The sequence below is a fragment of the Pinus tabuliformis genome, chromosome 6 (genome assembly GCF_031772625.1).
Source record: "Pinus tabuliformis cultivar Carrire ecotype Pingquan chromosome 6, CPIR1, whole genome shotgun sequence".
Taxonomy (NCBI): Eukaryota; Viridiplantae; Streptophyta; class Pinopsida; order Pinales; family Pinaceae; genus Pinus; species Pinus tabuliformis.
The window spans coordinates 1,634,735,084-1,634,758,137 of record NC_142292.1 but is presented as its reverse complement, the minus strand read 5'-3'; positions in this window follow the sequence as shown (position 1 = coordinate 1,634,758,137).

Here is a 23,054-nt window from a genome sequence, read left to right as displayed (position 1 = left end):
GTGTAGGTAAATTATTAGTGTGGACACAAACAATTTCTCTAGCCCAAGAGAGCGGGTCTAGCCACAAAAAAACAATCTATGGAAAACTTCCTTAAGATAGAATCAAATAAGAGGTCCTACCTCTTAGAATGCTATTCCTCTTGGTGGTGATCTTGTTTCCTCACTCCAACTACTTTCCGTTTCCTTCCTTCAAATACCTGAAAAAAGCAAAAAAAAACAAAAACAAACATGATAGCATACAAATTGCATTCAGCCTACTTAACGGGTCAGGTAACAATAAGCCATCAAATGTAAGATAAAACTTCAATCTAGGAAATCAATCAACAGTTGTATTCATATAAATTCAGAAATAGATTACAACCAATGCCTTGACGTTGTTGATCTCCTCCGACATATCTGGGTTCCCACACTTCTGCTAACATCTCATGGATAGCCCCAACAATGGAAGTTTTAAGGCCTCTTCTCTTTAGTCTCCAACCAAACCAAACACATTGTTCTCCATCAAACATAAACTAGAGAGCTACAAGCTATAGATGTCTTGCTGATTATTCAAGCTCCAAAAATACCAATACTGAAAAACTACTGAAGCTTTGTAAAAGGAGGGGTTTATATAGCTTGGATAGAGGGGAGATGACTCCTCTTATGATGGGAGAATGCTTTATCTCTTGGGTTGGTTCCATCCTAATAGGAGAAAGGAGCCCAAACTGACTTCCTCGGTTCCATCCAGCCCAACCATTTACTAGACTTCCATTAGGAAGCTTCTAGACCTGGAAGCTTTGACTCCATATTTAAAAACCTGCCAAAAGAGGATCAACACGACTAAGAAAAGGCTTAGTATCATCATACAGTGCTAGACCTGGTTTTGATTTCTGAAAATAGGCATGAGGAGGAAACAGGTCATTAGCGTCAGTCTTGTAAATTGGGGTAAAAGGAAGATTCTTGGGAGATGATGCAAAAGGGAATCATTCTACTCATGAAGAGGGACATAATGGGAGTTTATTCATGATGGGAAAGCATGTAGGGTTCACTGTAGAGGTCCTCCAGGATCGTGGACACGGAGTATAGGGACAGTGACAAAATGTTGTGTAACAACTACTATCCAGAACAATTTCCTCTCAAATGGCATTTCCCACTTCTTCAAATTGATCACCCCATTCATGTTAATAGCCCAATTGATCCCAAGGAGTGTGGGGTAGGGATTGCTTTCATCAATAATATCTATCACTTCGAAATCATCCAATGCGCTCGTGCCTTCAATATCGACTATCACTCCCTACAATCTTAAAATGGGGATAATCTTCTTTTCATTATCCATCCTCAATTGAATCGAAGACCACTACAGCGTAGGTCTCCCCATTCTTTCCCACGTTTGTTTATGCAGTACGTTTGCATTCGACTCCAAGTCTAGAATAACTTGATCCATTTCATACTCTCCTATCTGTGTAGTGAGCCACATCACATGCCATGTTCTCACCTTATGCTTACCAATTTTTCTAACTGCATGAGGTCCTTGAGGAACATTTTCTTTATCGGCACACTTATTTATCAACTCTTGTAACCCTTTCACAACCTTTCTATCCTGCAACAGCTTCATGCAAGTTTCCAAAAAGGTAGAAAGCATAGAGGGGTCCATTTCTTCAGAAATCTTATCCTGACTCCCTGAGGTAGAGGCCTCAGCGAAGATTTTCTTTGCTTACATGAACATTTCTTTTGCATGCTCCAAATCAAACCCAAATTCTTTTTCTAGAGCCTTGTGGACCCATTCAATTTCTTCAGGTTTCTTTTTGTTTTCTTCACTAATCGTCATTCCGCTTCCCAACACGATATTTACATTGGGATCTTCTTCGCGGGGTTCATCCCTCATCATCTGCAGGTTCTGGGTAGGCTGCTGAGGCTGCACCCTCTTCTCCTACATCTTAGCTATTAATACATGGCAGTCTTCTATCGCGTGATCAAACTGAGTACAGTATCGGCATGGTAGTTTTACACTAAAAAATGTCACCATGGCTATTTACAGTTAGTATGGCTTTATCAACAGTCATGCTATCCTCTTAGGCAAGTCTTATGCCTCTGCTCTCCATGTCAAACTCCAAAAAGAGAGAAAGTCTTTATAAATGTATTTATCTCTGGGTACGCAGGTTCTCTCAACCTTACCTGCGGGTACGCACCCAATGTTCACAAAAGCTGCGTCCTTGGACGCTCTGTATGTAAAGGGGCAGGTGCGTCCCCCTGTAAAGGTCAAAATGCGCAAGTTTCATCTTTAAAAAGTTACTTGTGGTCATTTCTAGAGCATTCTAGAAAGTTGTTCGACGTGTATTGAGCGCCTCCAGATGGTTCATGTACCCCTACCAAAGAGGAACTTATCCCATCAATAAGGGAGCTATCCCATCCAAAGAGGGGATTATCCCATTGATGGTGGACCTGATTAACTTCCTCTTGAGCACTATAAATACAGGTATTGGGCCAGAAGGAGAGGAGGTTGGAAGCCAAACATTTCTAAGGGTAGATGCTGCAGGAATTAGGACTCCCATTTAGAAGCTTGTGAGGAGAGATTGCCATCTTTTCTTATTCTATTTGGAAGTGGGTGAGCTTTGTCAAAGTAAAGGAGAACTCTTGATGGACCCTGGGAGGGACTTGCACAACACCAAGGCTCAGGTTGTAATTGTTCCTTTTGTTACCTATTAATGCAAATGAGTCCATTCTTCTCAATAACTTGTTATTTATGAGTTGTTTCATGTACTCCTTGGTCTATATGTTAAATATGTTTTATTCTATGAGATTATCAAGTGCTATTTAATCGTTTGATTGTTAGTGGATGCAGGTTTCAAAGTGAAGGAGGAGCTCATCCGGATCAGCGAAGCTGGACTGCTACAACAGCGTGAGACTACAGGTAGGATCTAAACACTTGATTTCTTATATAGTAAATGCATGTTTAGAGAAGGATTGCTCTTGTTTGTCTTGTTTGTCACTAGAGAGTCTTAGGCTCCTAGGGAGGTTGATTTGTGTCCGCACTATCGACTCTTTCTGCCTGACAAATTAGCGACTCCGCTGGGGACTCCATTGATGTGAAAGTATTTTCCTTTGTATGCAACTTTGCTCTGAGAAAAGTCATTTATTTTCTGGTTTTTGGCTCTGTGACTTTGTTTTTGGGTGGGTTAGCTTAGGGTTAGATTCAATTTAGTTTTTCTTGAATTTTCCAGTAGGACGCACCCTCTGAGTATTGCACAGTGCGTCCTTGCACGCACTGTTGCTGTGCGCACAGAGCGGGCCCGCACCTGTCTTAACTGGTTGCTTGCGTCCCCTGCTAAAATTTAAAAAAATTCCATTTTTTGCATTTTTTCTCTTAGATTTTGCTTTTTCTTAGTTTTTACTACCCAGATCCATTAGTCTCTTGTCAAAGATCTTCACCTGAACTTGTTTCGATAGCATTGAGTGTTTTAGTGGATTTCATAGAAGTTTAAGCCCTAGGGTTTGATTTTTGAGTAGGTCTTGTAGTGACTTTGGCGGTAGAAGTTGTCAAGCCTTAGATCTCTCTGGTTTTGTCAGCCTTCTTAGAAGTCAGACCTGTCACAAAGTCTACCTGTGAGAGCAACTTACCTTTGAGTTGTCTCTTTGGCAAATTTCGAAGTGCTTGTTGATTGAGTATTGAATTCCATTTTACGAAAAGAACAAAAAGATTTGAGTTTTGTTTTGACTGGTCTTTTGATTCTGCATTAGCTGGTCCTTGACTTGATTTTGGTCAAGTAAAACATCCTAGAATCATCTTTGTAGGCTTTTGCCTCGTTAGGTTTGCTTAAAGTAAATTTCTTTTTGGTTTGCTTGTGAGTCAAGTTTTCATAGATTTTATAGCTTTTGAGATTGATTTTCGTTAAAATAGATTTATATGCTTTATTAAATAAGAGAAAATACAAAAACATCTCCTTTGAAAAGTTTTGTTTCAAGTAGCTTTGAAGAGTTTTGAAAGAAAAAGATTTTTTCGTGCACGTAAGGAGTGGTCATGTTTGTATGCTTGGAAAGATAAAGAGAATTGTTTCTTTGATTGTCTTTACTAAGAAAGTTGTTTTCTATAAAATTTGCATCTCTCAACTCTCTTAGTTAGGAATTTCATTGAAAAAGGAAAGTAGCATAAATCATCTTAGGTGCATTTTTGTAGTGGTTTGAGTCGAGTCTACACACCATTGGTTTCACTTCCGCTACCTTTTGTCTTTAAGAAAAACCATAAAATTAACGCTTAAAGTAAAATCGACGTAGTAACTTTTATTTACTAGGGCTCTGAAACACCAATTTAGATCAGGCTAGTGTCTTGGAATAGGAGAGTAATTAACTCTCCAAGACAACAAAACCAAACAAGTAGCTTATCTTGTGATAGAATAAATCCAATTGTCTCATTTGTACTCTGGGAAAGCTCCTCTTAAAGGAGAAGCACGAGCTCGTGTCCGAACCAGTGAGGGGATCAATACTCCCTCGTTGGGAACGATGCCAGACACGCACGTATTACAAACGGTAAACCTCGGATTAACCATTGTCGAGGAGCCAGGGGTCACTTGTCGGTAAACCTTGGATTATTGTCAAGGAACCGGCAAGGGGATTGAGCTTGATACTCTGCCCTTGCGTGCTGTCGGAGTGTAGACTGTTCCCCCAGGTGCATTTGTTGCGGTTGGTAACCTTAGTGACCATTATCTTTAGGATTCTACTGAGGTGACGGTGGAGGGAAGATCCCACTGTACCTGGAGCAGACGTCGGCTAGACTCACTTGGATTTTCCGGGGGGTTCACTTCACTCGAGACGGTTAAAGTGGAGGAACTTGTGCCGGTCTATTCATTAAGCAGGTTGCCGGGGTAACTGTTCCACCCGCCACTTCTGTACTGAATCCGGCGATGTTGGGTTTCATCACCAACTAGCGCTTTCGGTCTAGAAGGCTACTGTTTGTGCTTGGTTTGAGGCCCTAGATTCTTTAGGCGTGTGATTCAAATTTGTTTGGTTCTTTAGAGACTTTAGGTGGTTTGATGTGAGATTTTACTTTGTTTTCGTGTGTAGTAGTTAAAAGTTTTAGCTGTGGCGGAATTACCGAGACAGTATCGTAGACTTCGGGGCAAGTCACCTGAGATTGTTACCGGAACTGATTTGTTGAGGAAACTCCGTAGATCGCGGGGTGGACCTCCTGAAGACGTCCCAGGTCATCACGAAGGTTTGAAAGTCCTCGTAACTCCTCCTAGTGGCAGTAGAGTAGGTTCACCTGAAGAAGGAGAGTCTTCGTTGGTAGTCCATCCGGATTACCAAGGTTTAGAGACAGGTTACAATCCTGAAGCTGTTGCAGTTTCTGAGCTTGTTGGTAGTTTTTCGTCTACCAGTGATATAGGCGAAGAACCTGAAATATCTGAGCCTGTTACTCCGACTTCTAGTGTTCCTGATTCACCTAGGATTGAAAGAGTCATAACCGAGAATCTTCCTTCTGGTTTGATAGCTATTGAAGAACTTATTCCAGAAGAGGAAGTAGGCCCTGTTCTTGAAGATCAACCTACTCTTGACTTAAGAGAGCGTGAATCTATCTTTTACAGTCCACCTAGGAGTACTACTTGGTATCTTTCGTTAACTAATTATCTGGACAAATTAGGGATAAGTTTTTCTCCACCTCATACTCCTTATCCATCCAGAGGTATTTATACTCTTGTAAATATGTCTACTTCGTCGTCCGTGTCTACTCCATCTCCTGAAATTTTCTTGTATGGTGGTCCTTCTGTTCCTACTGGGTATCAATCACTTTCTGGTACCTTTGCGGGAGCATCTCCTCAACCCATTGATCATGGGTTATTAGCTGGAAACAATGGTAATATACCATTGGGTGTAGGAGACATTTGCATGATAGCAGGTTCAGTTCCCGTTTCCCAACCTCAAGGTGGTCAATTTCCGCCTGGGGGGCAGCCTCGATTAACGCCTGGGGGGCAACCTCAAGGTACACAAATTGCGTCTGGGGGGCAACCTCAAGGTCAGTATGTACCTATGGTGTAATACATGCCTCAAGGCCAACCCTAGCCTCAATATGTACCCCAGGGTCAACCTCAGTATCAATATTTACCTCAAGGGTATCAACCCCAAGGGTATCAACCTCAAGGGTTTCAACCTCAAGGTCAAGGTCAACCCCAGTATCAGTATTTACCTCCAGGTTATCAACCTCAAGGTCAATACTCGAGTCAAGGTTATCAACCGCCTCAAGGTCAGTCATATGTTCAAGGTATGGGAACTGCACCTTTCAATTATCAATCCTATCCTCAATCCGGTTATGGATCTCAGTATCCTCAACCTGTTATGGGTCAATACCCCGGAATGATAGTGTGGAATCCTTCGCAAGGTCAACAGGTGTTGCAGCCAAGTATACAGTCGTTACCTCAAACTGGAAAACCTGTAGTTTCTGGTCCACCCCAGCAACCGCAACCTGTCCAGTCAAGCGTTCAAACTTCTGTAACTTCGGTAGTTACTCAGCCGCCAATCGCACCTAGTACTCCATCTCAAACGGCTGCTGCAACTACCGCAACATCTACCACACTTACTTCTGGAGTATCGACAGCTCTGGTTTCTACTGTCTCTGCAACCACCCCTCAGACATCTGTACCGTTGTCTGGATCCACGATTCAAACCATGGTCCAGATGCCTGTAGGGCAACCTGGTTTAAGTACTATTGTAACAACTCAACCACAGTATACGTATCAACAGCACCAGGGACAGTACCAATACGGGCCTGTTTTCCAACAACCGGTTTACCAGTATCAACCGTATCCTGGATATGCTTATCAACAACCTTAGCAACCCCAATACAGTCCGGTTAATCCTGGTTTTCCAGGAGGGTATAATATCCCGAATGCGATTCCTGTTCCAAGTTATCCTGGGTATCCCCCTCCTGGAGCTGGTCTTGTGACTAAGAGTTTTAGAGATCCTAACCGGCAATTGCCGTTCATTGCAACTTTGGATTTACCCGACTTGACGCGCCTAACGAACGATCCAATAAATTATCTTTCATTCTGGCCGCCAATGCCCAATAAGTTGCCCAACGATATACCCAAGTTCGAAGGTAAGTCTGGAGAGGATCCATCAAATCACGTGATGACTTACCACCTCTGGTGTGCTTCAAATTCTATCTCGGATGATTTGATCTGCTTACGTCTTTTCCAGCGTACACTCATTGGTCTCGCGGCCAAGTGGTACATTGAGTTACCACGGGCCTCTTTTTACAATTTTAGCCAGTTAGCTACCTCGTTCTTAACTCACTTTCAGTTGCCGGTCAGATACGATAATGGCACGGAATTATTAACTTCACTAAACCAATCGACGTCCACGTATATTTCTGATCACATTCATGAGTGGAGACGTCGAAGAAGGTTAGTGAAAGTTTTTATTCCGGACCAAATCTTAGCTGAATGGTTTGTCAAATCATTATTACCGAAGATTACTGAAGATGTAGCTAAGGCCGGAGTAGTTACTGAGGAGCAAGTCATTGCTCAAGCCCAGTATCTTGACTTAGTTTATACTCAGTCGGGTACGTTACACGAGAAGATCCCAGATCTTCCAAAATCAAATCAAATCGCTATTGCTCCTTCGGGATCTCATGCTGCTGATGGTATGATTGGTATGGTGAACACAAAGAGCAAGAAGAAATCTTCCAAGAATTCTACTACTCCTATAATCACCTTGCCCGATTCCCCGACAGGAGAGTCTTCTCCTGAACTTTCCGCCGATATTCACGCTGTAGAGTCATCTACGGCCAAATCAAAAAACGGTGGAAAGAAGAAAGGAAAGAAGAAGGCTAAAGCTGACAAGGCTCCAAAGGAGAAAATGGAAAAGTGGGAAACCAATGACGAAAAGCGCAAACCTAGATATCCTTGTCTTGTTTGTGAAGAAGATCATTTTACAAGAGATTGCCCGCATCGGGCCGAGGTTGCGAAAATAGTCAAAGGTTCTTCCACTCCTGCTGTGTTGAAAGATCCTTTTCCAAAGCAGGAGAGTAAGATGATAGGTTCTTCCTCGACTGCCAGTGAAGAACCCATTTTGATGATGTCTCATGTGAGGATTGCGACTCGGTCGCAAGATTATGGTAGTAAGAATCCTGTTGATGGTAAAGAAGCAGAATCTTCTCATTCTAATCTATCAACCTCAGCTCCTGGTTGAGATCCACTACAGATCGAAAATCCTAACCCGGACTTAGTAATCAAACCGCCCGCCAAGGGTGTACTTTGGAGGTCTGCTTTCAATCCACATGCGAGAGCAGCCCAGAATTACAACATTGTTGAGGACTTAGCTGTTTCACCCTCAGCAATGTCGGCTTTAGAAGTGCTGCAATCATGCCCAGCACAATGAAAATTACTTTTGTCGGCTATAGGAGCTGTTGATATTCAGGACCCGAACCTGATAATCTTCGATCTAGAAAATAGTACACCGCGTCTCCCTCATCAGATGGCTTTCCAGATTCCAGTGATAGTCAAAAACAGGCCTATTCATCGGACTGTGATTGATGAAGGAGCTTCTACGTGTATTATGTCAATTCAGTGTTGGAGATCGCTTGGTTCTCCTTCACTGAACCAATCCCCGACCATCCTTAAGGCCTTTGATGGCCGTGGGTTTCGTCCGTTTGGTATTCTACAGGAATTGCCTATAGGGGTAGAAGGTAAAACCGTTAGTCTGGATGTGGAAGTGGTTGATGCCCCTCTAGACTACAACCTTCTTTTGGGTCGAATTTGGTCATATGCTATGACAACAGTCGTGTCATCGGTCTTCAGAGTAATCAAGTTTCCACATAACGGTAAGATCTTGACGATTGATCAACTGACATACTTTTCATCCGACCCAGCCTCTTCAGAGAGTATCCAGCATGTCGGTAAGACGACAATCCCTTATAGGGATGTTGGCGTAGGTTTAGTTAAAGATTTTGGTTTACTGGGAACTTTTCCTTTCCCTCCAATCAACGCAGACCCTTCATTTGCATCAATTCATATGATTACATCAGAAAACATTATTTATGATGATCCTTGGATCGTCCCATCTGAATCTGAGATAGACTCATTCGGGGATGCTATGCCTTTAAGTCCATATGAAATTGCTTATGAAGCTGTCATGTCTTTTACCGACTCGCGTTCAACCGAGATCGACCAAATGAATGTGGTCAGTGAAGAATCACTTTTCACATCAACCTTAGAACGGATAGCGTTTCCCGAAGTCGTGTCATCTGACGAACAACTTCGCGAAATCCTAAGTGTAGACGATCTACCATGGGAAGATCTTCATCACAGATATTCGTTTTTACCTAAGGATGATGCTTTTGAAAATGATTTTTCATCTATCTTTACCGCTGAATATGTCAAAGACGCTCAGAATCCAATGAAACATTCTGATTCAGAGTTGAATTTAGGGAATATTTCACGTACTATTCCCATTGATATTTCAGTGAAGCCCGGAATTGAGGAGAACATTCATATAGGTGCCTCATGTACAGAAGATGAAATCCGAACTTACAAGGCCCTATTCCAAGAATTCCGCGATGTGTTTGCCTGGTCTTACGAGGAAATGCCGGGAATCGACCCTGCCATTGTTGTTCATGAAATAAAGACCTACCCGGATGCTAAACCCGTCCGGCAACGGTTGCGTCAGATTCACCCTCGGAAAGCGGCTGCGATTAAAGCAGAAGTCGAAAAGCTGTTGAAAGCAGGTTTCATTTATCCAATACCGTTAACGGATTGGGTATCGAATATTGTTCCGGTCAACAAGAAACAAGGAACAATAAGAATCTGTATCGATTATAGAGATATAAATCGAGCTTGTCCAAAAGACAACTATCCTACGCCTTATATCGATCAAATTATTGATGACTATGCCGGAAGTGAGATGTTTTCCTTCATGGATGGTTTTTCGGGCTATAATCAAATCAATATTCTACCTGCCGACCAACCAAAAATGACATTGATTTGTCCATGGGGGACATTTGCTTATTGCAAATTACCTTTTGGGCTGAAGAATGCCGGAGCCACTTTTCAACGGGCGATGTCTTACGCATTTCATGACATCAAGCACATTGTGCAACCGTACCTCGATGATTTTCCTGCTCATTCTTTACATCGAGCTGATCACCTTGTCCACTTACGAGCAATCTTTATGAGGTGTAGGCATTATCGAATTCGGTTGAATCCCCACAAGTGTGTTTTCTGTATAGAGACGGGTCGATTGCTGGGATTTGTTGTTTCAAAAGCCGGCATTCGCGTCGATCCCTCGAAGGTTGAAGCTATCATCAAATTACCTCCTCCTTCGAGTTTGCGCCAACTCCAAAGTTTGCAAGGGAAAGCGAACTTTTTACGCCGATTCATTCCAAACTACGCCGAGGTCACTAAAGGTTTTACACGGTTGTTGAAACAGAACGCTCAATTCTTTTGGGATGAGATTGCCCAACAATCTTTTGATGCACTTAAACACGCGTTGACCCATGCACCGTTGTTGCATCCTCCCAACTACAACCAGGACTACTTCTTATACCTCGCAGCTTCGCATTCCACCATTGGAATGGTGTTAGTTCAAGAAGATGAATTCGGAGCGGAACATGTGATATATTATCTTAGTAGGACATTAAATCCCACTGAGCTAAAATATTCGCATGTGGAGAAATTGGCCCTGGCAGCCGTTCAAGCTGTCCAGCGTTTTCGTCACTACATTCTTCTCCGTAAAACTACAGTCATTTCGGATTGCAACCCTATGATTTATATTTTGACAAAACAACTGCTAGGGGGCAAGTACTCTAAATGGATCGCTATCCTGCAAGAGTTCGACTTGGAGTTTGAGAAGTCCAAGTCTAAGAAATCCTTAGTTTTTGCGGAATTGATGTGTGATTTCCCGCGTGCTGACAGAGAAACTGTGGCAGAGGAGTCCATTGCGGACGAATCTTTGTTTCTTATCAGTACTTTAGATCCGTGGTACGGGGATATAATCATCTATCTCCAAACTCAAACCTTTCGGCCTGAAGCTTCCAAGTCGGAACGTCGAAAAATTCGGTTTCAATCCCAGCAATACAAGATTATTGGAGATACACTTTATCGCCGGGGGGCAGACTTAGTTTTTTGACGTTGTTTAACTCACGAAGAGGCTGAGAGGGTTTTGAATGATTGTCACTCTGGAGCATGTGGTGGTCATATGTCTGGTTATGCCACAGCTCAGAAGGTGTTGCGCACTGGCTACTTCTGGCCATCTATGTTTAAAGATTGTATCATCGCAGTCCGGAAGTGCCACAACTGTCAAGTGTTTGATCGCAAGATGCGCGCACCACCTGCTCCTCTCCACCCTATAATTGCCATTGGTCCATTCGCCAAATGGGGTATCGATTTTATTACTTGTAACCCTCACTCGGCCGGGGGGCATGCGTATATCATCCTCGCGGTTGATTATTTTACTAAATGGGCCGAGGAGATGCCTACATTCGACGCAAGCGGAAAAACAGCTGCAGTTTTCGTATTCAATCATATTATAACTAGGTTTGGTGTCCCACAAGCAATCATTACTGAACATGGGAGCCATTTTCGAAACATCATGATGACTGAGCTTACAAGCCAGCTTGGTTTGCGCCATGATAGTTCTACTCCTTATTATCTGCAAGCCAACGGTTTGGTTGAGTCTATCAACAAAGTTCTGGTTATCATGATCCGACGAACCATTGGTATTCATCGGTCAAATTGGCATAACATGTTATTTTCAGCGCTATGGGCATACCGAACCTCAGTGAAAACTTCAACAGGGTTCACTCCTTTCCAGCTAGTTTATGGCTTGGAAGCTGTGTTACCCATTGAATGCGAAATCCCATCACTTCAAATGGCTGTCGAATTACTTCCAGCTACTTCCGAAGAGGAGAAGCGTTTATTATACTTAGCTAAATTAGATGAGACTCGACGTGACGCTACATTGGCAATCGAGACTCACGCGAACCGAATGAAAGCTCAGTATGATAGAAATGTGACTCCTCGAAGTTTTTCGGAGGGAGACCTAGTGCTATTATATGATCAAGCTAACGATAAGCTAGGTTCTGGAAAATTCGTTCCTATGTGGCACGGACCCTACATTGTAAAGCGAAAGCTAACAAAAGGGGCTTATGAGCTGGTAGATTTTGATGGGGACTCTTTGGGTAAACCTAGAAATGGACTTTACCTAAAGAGGTATTATGCTTAAATGGTGGGTATGGAGAATTTTTAGTTAGGTTAGGTTTTCTTTCCAGCTAGTATGTTTGTTAGTTTAGTCAGTGTGCTTAGCTTAGAGAGTGTGTTTTTCGTCGTTATTCTGGCTTATCTTGGTTTTACTCTTGATATTGCAGATGTCGACGCCTCTCCAAACATACATCGGATTTGCTGATGGTGCTTGTCGTAGTACACAGAATATCTCTTCCGCAGCCTGGGTTATCTATTCGCCCTCTGACGAGTTAGTTTCTATGCATGGGGTAAGCCTCGGTCAAACAACGAACAACATTGCAGAATACAGTGCAGTGGTTGAATTATTATCCGAATCTATTTCATTTGGAATTCGACGTTTGATAGTGAGGTTAGATTCTGAACTTGTTGTATTACAACTTAATAGAGTATATGCCATTAGAAATCTTGTGTTATTAAGGTTATTTTTGAGAGTGCGTCTCTTGGAACGTGAATTTGATTACATTGAATATCAGCATATTCCAAGGTCTTTAAATACATTAGCAGATGCAATTGCTTCTTGAATGTTGGACAGACATTTACGATAATCATGCAAGTAAATTTAAAAGCATTTCATCACATATGTTAAACAAGATAAGCCGCTAATAGTGATATATATATAGATAGGAGTGTGTCAAAAAATATACATCGTCTTCGATCATAGGTTGAAAAACACCTTATGATCGGCAAAATGATAAGTACAAAAAGTCAAAAATGTCATATGTGTCTACAAAGTGACTAGCCAATCACTGGTGGTGCTCTCTATACGACACCACTGCACGGGCTACCTTACACAAGAACCTCCTAAACGGCCCAGGGACTGCGACTACATAGCGCTGAAGTCTGATAGAAATATCATCTATGGTAGTCTCAGGTATATCCACCGTCAGGCGCTCTAGATCCTGCTCCAACTCAGCTAGTGACTCTGCAGCCGCATCCTGTGGAGCCAGTACCGGTGCAACTGGATGTCTCCTCTCAAAAGGCCGGAGGTTGGCTGGGCGCTGTGGACCAACATCTGCATTTTAAAAAATTTTACTGTCAGTTTTGAGACGATATATATAAAAAACAAAAATATATATATATAATTTGAAAACTTGTGAAAAATAAAGTACCTCTGTCATCCCATTGTTCTCCCTGTGGAAGAACCATGTCCGAATCACCTCGAAAATCTACTCTGGCATACGGAAAGTCCTGGATCGAAAAAACCTGGTCCTCTAACCAGTGAAAATAACAATCAGGGAATCGAACAACCGCCGCGCCCTCGTCAGGATGTCGGGCCATCACCGTAACCCATCGTATCAGCTTTGGCTCCCGAGGACCCAAGATTTCAACAGTGAGGTGCTGAGGGATCAGCATCAGAACTCTCTCTAAGGCAAAGCTCACAACTAGAGGCCCATATCCAGAGGTCTTTAGTTGTCCGTTCTTTACCCTAGTCAGTTGGCCCTTCATATTGGCCGACACAGCATCACACCAGTTGAAAATGGTGCCTTGGAAACAGTCAATCGCCATCCGCATTTGGGACCCAGTGGCAATATGTAAAGCGGCTGCACCGCAAATTCTGGTAACCGTGAAAGCTATAACCTTGAGTTCACGCAGAGAGATGTGTTTGATTTCTACGCCTTTCGCATGGTGTGCATTGGGTATGCACCAATCTGCCCGGAGACTAGCAAGGGATTGGCCACCCGGCCTAGTCTCGGCTAGATTGAGTTGCTCACCCCTATTTGGCAAGCCAGTGAGAAAGTATATGTCAGAGGGCTCTATCTCGAGCTGGTGCCCTCCGATGTAAAAGCATTTCTCATGAATGTTCCATCTCTCAACCAGCCACTCCAAGAATCTCACCTGAGCCCTCATGCCAGGTATGGCCCAGTATTTACATAGTCCGCATGCTTTTAGGGCATCAATGGAAGGTTGATGATTAATTGCGGCTAAATCAACGTCCTCGTGCTCTCTTTCTCTCCAATCCAACATGGTGAGTGCCCTACACACCAAGAAATGAAGGTTAGAATTGATTTGGGAAATTTCAGATGGTTGTTTGTGGAGTTTGGGGTTTCAAATTCCGCCTTTCGCGGGGGACGCACCCCGCGTTCAGGACACAGAGCGTTGGGACACAGCTGGCCTAAAGGTGGGCTGCGTACCCCGACCTTTTTCCTGTGTGGAAAAAAGTCGGGGGACGCAGGGCATCCTTAGGGCACCTGCGTACCCCGCAGAGTGATTTTTGAAACCTAAAACCCCCCAAAAACCAAAACTAAAACCTAAAACAAACTTTTAATTGGATGAAATTGAAGAGGGGGATGTTGTGAAATACCTGGAAGAGACGGCGTTCGATTCTGACGGTCGGATTCTCCGTAGCGACCACGGGAAGTTTCTTGCCAAAAGCCCTTTTTTCAACCTCAACAGTAAAATGGTAAAAATGACATGGTAAAAAGTCTTTTTATAGGTTTTTTGGATGAGTGAATGCTAGGTTTGTTCATTTTTCACCATGGAAGGATATTTTTCAATGTATTTTTGCCTATCTTAAACAGGTATGAGTAATGTGTCGTTTTTGTGCAGAACAAAGGGATTTAGAGGGAAAATTGTCATTTTTCACGAACCAAAATATCAGAGTCATCTTTTAAGCCCTTTTCTGACTCCTAAAATATGAAAAGATTCCCGAGCGTTTCTTTTACACTCGTTAAAACGGAATTAAAAGACGGTCCCCTTATAGCCCTTTTCTGACCGTAAAAACAAGAAAAGGTTGCCGGGTTTTTGTCGTTTCAAACTCGATATGGAAATAAAACGACATGTCCTTGATCGCTTTTTACTTTTCAGGTCAGTGGCACTAATTATGAAAGTACTCCTTGGTCGCAAGATCAAGCGGTTCCCCCAGGTATTATTTTATACTTTTTCGGGCTTGAGGGACACAAATCTACGAAAAAGTTCAACTTGGAGTCTTCTTAAGTTTTTCAGACTCTCTAAAATTGAAAAACGCCGAGTTTCTCCTATACTGGGCTCATTAAACATTTCACAGTAAAGGACCTATTCAATTACAAACAGGAACGAACCACTCCTTCCTAGGGTTCGAATCAAAACTAGGTTGGACTCATCCGAAGGATGAGCTTATAATCAAGCATATGTTATCCTCCTCAAGCTTGTTAAAAATAAGAGGTACTTGCCAGAAATGGTGGGGGAAAAGAGAGAAGAATGAGCCTATTTGTTATCTTTTGTCTCAGAAGAAACTTTATTACCACTCTTGGACATGACACTTTTCATTCACCTGGGTTGGGAAATCCTTTACCTCACAGTTGATCAAACCACTTTGAAAGTCTTCAGCCGGGTTCCGGGGATTAACTTTGAGTTATTCATCACCAAGCCATCTGTCGTGTCGTTATGTGTTGAAGAGGTCTGCAAGCAAAACTTTCATCTGCAAAATACTTATCATCCATTTGACCATCCCTGAGTCAGTCCTTACAGCAACATTTCTTCAACTTGAACAATGATTTCGTGTTGTGGGCTTGCCTACAACGGGTCACTTTCTATCGACATCAGCACATTATCTAGAGAGATGACTTAGAAATCGTCAGTACCTTGAAGACTGCATGCATCAATGGCAGGTTTCGCGCCTTTGACGTCAGTTTACATCATTGACTTTCGATCGAAGGACTCTGTGAAATGTTCGACATCAACTCATTCATTCACATCTCATGGATTGTACTGGGTACTTTGAGAACCATTGACATTACTGGTGGTCTCTCTCACACTTGTTAACAGTTTACATCATCGACTGGTAATCAAGTGGTTTCTACCATGTTCGACATCAACTCATTTATTTGCATGGCTAGAATCGTACCAACTCGAGAAGTAGAAATGAAGACCCTGGATCTAGTTTCCACCATCCAGGTTGCGAGGAGTTTTGTATTCATTGTCTAAGTAGACTAATCATAAACAGATGGCTGTGCCCATACTGTGTCTACAAAAGTCTATGATTATGATGTACTACAAGATCATTCCTGTATCAGAGTAGTTAGTCTGTTAGTTAAAGTTTTGATCTGAGTATGGGAATGCCTACCTCAGTGATGATATAATCTTATACATGTATTTTGTGTTGAAAATTGCAGGTTCTGACCAGGCTCTCCACGAGATAATCCTTGAAATGATAAAGCGCTTCACCCTTCCTAGATAATTCAAAACCCTAATCTATTACAGGCTTCGCACTTTAGGGGGCAATCTGTTACACTAAAAAATGTCACCATGGCTATTTACAGTTAGTATGGCTTTATCAACAGTCATGTTATCCTCTTAGGCAAGTCTTATGCCTCTGCTCTCCATGTCAAACTCCAAAAAGAGAGAAAGTCTTTATAAATGTATTTATCTCTGGGTACGCAGGTTCTCTCAACCTTACCTGCGGGTACGCACCCAATGTTCACAAAAGCTGCGTCCTTGGACGCTCTGTATGTAAAGGGGCAGGTGCGTCCCCCTGTAAAGGTCAAAATGCGCAAGTTTCATCTTTAAAAAGTTACTTGTGGTCATTTCTAGAGCATTCTAGAAAGTTGTTCGACGTGTATTGAGCGCCTCCAGATGGTTCATGTACCCCTACCAAAGAGGAACTTATCCCATCAATAAGGGAGCTATCCCATCCAAAGAGGGGATTATCCCATTGATGGTGGACCTGATTAACTTCCTCTTGAGCACTATAAATACAGGTATTGGGCCAGAAGGAGAGGAGGTTGGAAGCCAAACATTTCTAAGGGTAGATGCTGCAGGAATTAGGACTCCCATTTAGAAGCTTGTGAGGAGAGATTGCCATCTTTGCTTGTTCTATTTGGAAGTGGGTGAGCTTTGTCAAAGTAAAGGAGAACTCTTGATGGACCCTGGGAGGGACTTGCACAACACCAAGGCTCAGGTTGTAATTGTTCCTTTTGTTACCTATTAATGCAAATGAGTCCATTCTTCTCAATAACTTGTTATTTATGAGTTGGTTCATGTACTCCTTGGTCTATATGTTAAATATGTTTTATTCTATGAGATTATCAAGTGCTATTTAATCGTTTGATTGTTAGTGGATGCAGGTTTCAAAGTGAAGGAGGAGCTCATCCGGATCAGCGAAGCTGGACTGCTACAACAGCGTGGGACTACAGGTAGGATCTAAACACTTGATTTCTTATATAGTAAATGCATGTTTAGAGAAGGATTGCTCTTGTTTGTCTTGTTTGTCACTAGAGAGTCTTAGGCTCCTAGGGAGGTTGATTTGTGTCCGCACTATCGACTCTTTCCGCCTGACAGGTAGGCATAGCAGGCTTGTACACTCCTGTGTGTAGTGTCCTGACACTCCATAATTATAGTGAATAACTTTTCCCTAACCTCTTGCAGGTCCTCCTCCTCCTCGGTCTCATCCGCGTAACTGATATCCTCCGTGCACTCCCCCAGTGCCTTGATCCAGAGGTTGAGTTTGTATTTTCATTTGATACATAGCCATTCTTTCCATCATTAACTCATAGATACAATAGTTACGCTCATCATGACCTTCTGATTTACAGAAGTTGCAAAAGAGTTGTTCAAATTTCTGCAGCAAGTGGAAATTGTCTGTCACATGTTTTCCAGCTACTTGAAACATAGCACACCATAGCGCAAGCCCTGTACTTGGCCCTACTTGAGCTTCCAGCCTTAGAGGCATTGGCCCTCCTCCTGCAACATAATTCACAAAGACAGGGTAGTGATATTTGTCATGCCCTGGCTCTTACACTTCAGGCACCAAACTTCTTCATGCACCTCTAGTCGAGCTGCTCTATCCTTATTCAGACTTTGAAACTCTAGGAAAAAATTTTGCAATTCCAGATGAATATGCTCAACTCCTAAAGCAGCATCTTGAATTGGTGTCTCATGAAATCTCATCTCAATTTCCAGGGCTTCTGCCTGGGTCCAAATATTTTCCTATGATAAATCAACCCTTAAGTGAGGCAAGAGCGAAGCCACAAACCATTAGCGGTGTTGCACATCCTTAAGATTCATGTTAGCTTCATGGATCTGGCATTTCAATCTCTGATCCATCTCCCAGGGTGTTTTGCCAAGCCTCATCATGATTTCCTTGAATGCAATGACTGATTGCAATTCAGACTTGGGCCTATTGAATTCCTTATTCAACACAATATGAATGTTTTCTAACGGAGCCATCGGGTTATCAGTGCAATACTTAATGTACCACGTTAGCACGAGATCCTGTAGAGCAGTAACCAGCATTTCTTTCTTCATCTGATCATCTATAATATTCTGGGCTATCCATACGGCCTTTGCAATGAACCAAAACTTGTCTGGGTCCTCATTTCCCAAGCCCTTGAAAATGGGAAACTTCATCGTATTTGACATATCGAATGGTGGCAAAGGTGGTGGTGGTGTGGGTGAAGGTGTATGTTATGGAGGTGAAGGTGGAGGTGCCGTGGGAAGATGGGGCCTTATTAACTGGACATCGCTTTGTGTTGAAGCCTGTGTTTATCCTTCATCATCACTCAGAGGAGGTTTAATCAGCGGGCTATATTCAGGACCTGTTCTTCCTCTATCCCTGAAGAGCTTTCCACTTCACGTAGCTCCAAACTTCAAGGTAATGGAATAACCCACTTTTCACATAAGAGCATCTTAATCCAAGTATTCAAAGATCTTAAGTACTTACCTCGCAGTCCCTTGAAGAAGCGTCGCTCTGCTTCGTTGTAGCTGATTGAGGTATCGACCGCGAATTCTGTCACAAATCTACCTATGACATGATCAAGCCATTGATCAACAGCGTGTGTGATCTTATCTTCAGATGCTTCCAATCTTCGTACTTGTTAGCTCTGTTATGCAGCGCTAACTTTCTAAGGTCAGAAGGAAGCCCGATCTATTTGGCTATGCTCAAAGGGGTTTCACATTGGTCACTTTTCCCTTCTTTCCTTCTACCCCCCTTACTCTCCTCCATCTTTGTTTCTCTATTTGCCTCCTAAGCCTGACAAATTAACCCCCTTTGGACTTAGCCCCAAGCCCCAAGCGCCAAACCCCAAACCTACCATAAAACCTTACCCATACGCCCTCACGCACTCATAAACCCCTCATCGCTTCCCCGCTGTTGATCACACCCGCCGATCCAACGGCTCCCGTCACACCCGATAACGGCGACCCGCTCTACCACTCTCCACCATCAGATCCCCTCCATTGAGATCTGACGGTCTTCGCTTTCATCGCACCAGCAACTTGCTCGAGTGATAGCGCGCGATGAGAGCGGTTTTTCTTTCTCATCCGCTGCTACGTGTCAATCGTTGAATGGAATCGCTTGACCCTGGGCTTTTACCACTTTACGCCCGAAAGCGATGCGATGAAAACCATTACCGGCTGACCAATCTGCCCCGTCCGTTAAAATTCCATGCAGCTCCGTAGCCCAATGACCATCCGATCCGTCCACTAAAAATCCAATGACCCCGATTCACCCCACTATCACCTCGGCCAATAGCCTCCATCGAGCCATCTGTGCCGTTCATTTCCCCAATCCAACGGTCATTCTTCTCGCTCACCCAAATCGTCCACCTACCCATGTATTCCACATCCTCTGACCATTTTGTTGCCCAAAGAAGGAGATGACCAACTCCGCCATCATCAGTCGCAGTCAGACCCCCAACAACCATATTTAACAAAAAGCATGGCCAAAAGGAGAAAAAGACAAGCACAACTCTGTAACTGAATTTATCAGTCATGGACTCCACCGGTACAAGCACTCCAACCGCTTAAAGGATAGCACAGCACCTAAACATATCAGATTCACCCACTGAAACAAGAAATCTCGTTCAAAGACTCCATCAGGCAGCTAAATGTAGTTGGTGGTCAATTATGACCCCTCCATACCTAAAAGGCCAAGTGCCATAGTATTGTAAACTTATAAATATCCAGAAGAAAGATGTAATCAAGGTTGGCATTTTATGTAAGGTTCAACTTCTGGAGACTGTAGATATTTTTTCACTTGCAGCGTATCATCTTCATTTTCAGCTAATACAAGCTTCTTTTGCTGTTAATTTCCCACTGTCCATTTTCGTCTGTTCCAAGCTTGTGCCTGATATGATGTGTTCTGGATCTTTTAATGTTTAGCACCAGATAATTGTCATCTTATCTCTGTGTTATAATGTTGAATGCATCACTGAATAGGTTTCTCAGGTTTCTTTCTATCTAACGCAGGAGAGCTGTCATCCTGTCTTTGCATTAATATATTAGATTTATAGGTTTCTTTACTAGTTGCTGCCAGCCATTGCATGGTCTTGTGTATCTGCTAGTGTGGTTAGTATTCTCCATATTCACCTTATATCTAAAACTGTGAGCATTGGTGGTCTAAAGCCTTGTAGTCTGAGGGTGTTCATGCATGTCTAGAGTGAAACAAAGTAGAAGTGGTTATCTAGCTTGAACCAAACCATCATTCCTTCCATTAAACCTGCAACAATAGTTGAATTTATATGTTACCAGGCATCTCCGAGCTACAACCTAGGAGAGTTTCTTGGAATCCTAACATAATTGGCACCATTGCCGAGGAGAGGAGATTGAAGCTCAACTTCCCTGGGAGAACGACACAGATCTGGCTTTGATGATAGACAAAGTTTGGACACATTTTGATCTGAATTGGATCCATGAAAATAATCAAGGTGCCATGACTATATCAAAACAGGACAGACTTCGAAATTTATGAACAAGAGTGATCAGAAAGAACTCTAGACAATGGTGGTTTGCAGCCAACGAGGAACAACAAGGACCTCAGTCAAAGCATGCTGACCGAGGCCCATGGAGACAGTGCGGGAGGCAAAACTGGCACTTGGAAAGCCCGGATTGGGAAATGGAGGCCATTTCTGATGCACGATTAATGCTTATCGTGCATCTCTAGGAAAAACCCCTTGAGAAGGAAAGGCCCTGAGTGCTCGGTCGCATGGGAGGCCAGGAAACCGTGGGGAAAGCGCTAAGGTTAAAGGCCGGTCCCACGCTCCAAAACCGACGGTATATCGGGGGCACCCTTGGGCGATAAGTGGATTTGGCTGAAAACGAGTGATTCCACTCAGCGCACGACGCGTTTCCAGCGGATGAGAGATAAAACCACCTCTCATCGTGCACTAACAATCGAGCAAGTCAATTGCATGAAATGAGCGAATGTCGTAGGATCTAGGGGCTCCAGATCTGACGGCGAAGATTGCGCCCGATGGAGGAACCGGATTTGACAGGGGATTAAGCCGCGGCATAGAGAAGTTTGACGTCCGATTTGACCACTGATTTGGCAGATGAGTCATTCCACAATGTAATTGAAAAACTAAACTAATGAGAAAGAGTTGGTGTAGTTCGCGAGAGGACAAGTGGCCACTCCTTGTGAGATGTTGGCGATGACGCATAGGCAAGGAACTCCAAGCGAACAGCAGTAGGTGATCTGACGGGGGCGGAAGAGGAAGTGAAAAGTCAGGGACAAATTAGCTTTAAGCCATGACCAGATAGGGGGAGAGAAGAGAACGAAGATAGAGAGAGCGAGAGCGAAGAAGAGACAGTGAAGCAATAATCATAAAATAGAGAGCCGAGCTGACCTAAGGCAGCATCGAGCAAATAAAAAGCTTGAAAGGTTAAAGCAATCCCTGAGAGGATCTGTTGGGAATTGAGAACCACATTGGGCTCCTCCCATTAAAGACCAGAGAGGTCAAGATCTGGTAAGGAACAAAGTCTGTGCACTCTAGTGGCTTGGGGGATCCAAGAACCACCCTACCAAACACTATTTGTTTCAGGAGACTCAACTTGAGCTCCTCATTGTAAATATCTGCTTTAAAGACATAATAAAAGAAGGCCACCACTGAAAGCTGGATCGGAGATGTAGCCCTGGAGGATAGGGTGAAATCCTATTTAATTGTTGTGTTCTTGCATTTGCTTACTGTGTTTCTCTTACAATTTTCTATTTTCCGAGTGTCTATGTATTTTGCAATTTGATCGATCCGTTGCCTAAGATGACATAGAAACACACTAGCACATGATTCTATAATACCTTCATTCAATAATTCTTTAAATGAGATCACTCAAGAGTGATTTTCAGATCAAGTGGTATTAGAGCTCTTGGCTGTTAAGGTTAGACAAGTTTGTGTTGGTTTAGCTGTTGAATGCTAACTAGATCAAAGCTCAAATTAGGAGAAGGAGAGTTGGTTGAAACTAATCCTGAAATTGGGAGAGTCTATCCTCAGAAGACGATGTCAAAGGAAGTTTCTATGGGGCCAGACTCTCAATTCATAGATAGATTCCTAGCCATAAAGTCCATGGTAGAAGAAATGTATAGGGACTTTAGAAAACATAAGGATGAAGATTCATCAGGCTCTAAACAAGACAAAGTAGAAGATGAGTCTCACTGCCATGACCACTCAAAAGGAAAAGGGAAAGAGGAAATCTTTCTCACCCCTCCTAATAGCCCTGAACACAAAAAGAAAGCATATTTGATTTAACTAGATGTTAAATTTGATCTACCTATATATGATGGAGAGTTGAATGTAGAAAAGATACACAATTGGATTAGACAAATTGATGTTTATTACAGAGTGCAAAATATCGACTCAAACAAGTGCAAGATTTAGCTAGAAAGCCTACGCCTTGGAGGCACTACCTTGGTTTGATGGGAAGGCAGAACCCAAGATGACATGAAAAGACATGGCAAGACTATCTCTGTCTGAAGTGAATTTGTTTCTACAATCAAAAAACAGTTCTATCCATTGGCCTATATGTAGCAAGCCATGATGAGTTGGAAAACTCTTCGACAGTTGAAAGGGAAAAGTGTGCAAGGGTACACTCAAGAATTTAGAAAGAGAGCATTTATTCTAGGAATCTCATTAGACTCACCAGAGACTCTGTTGAAGTACA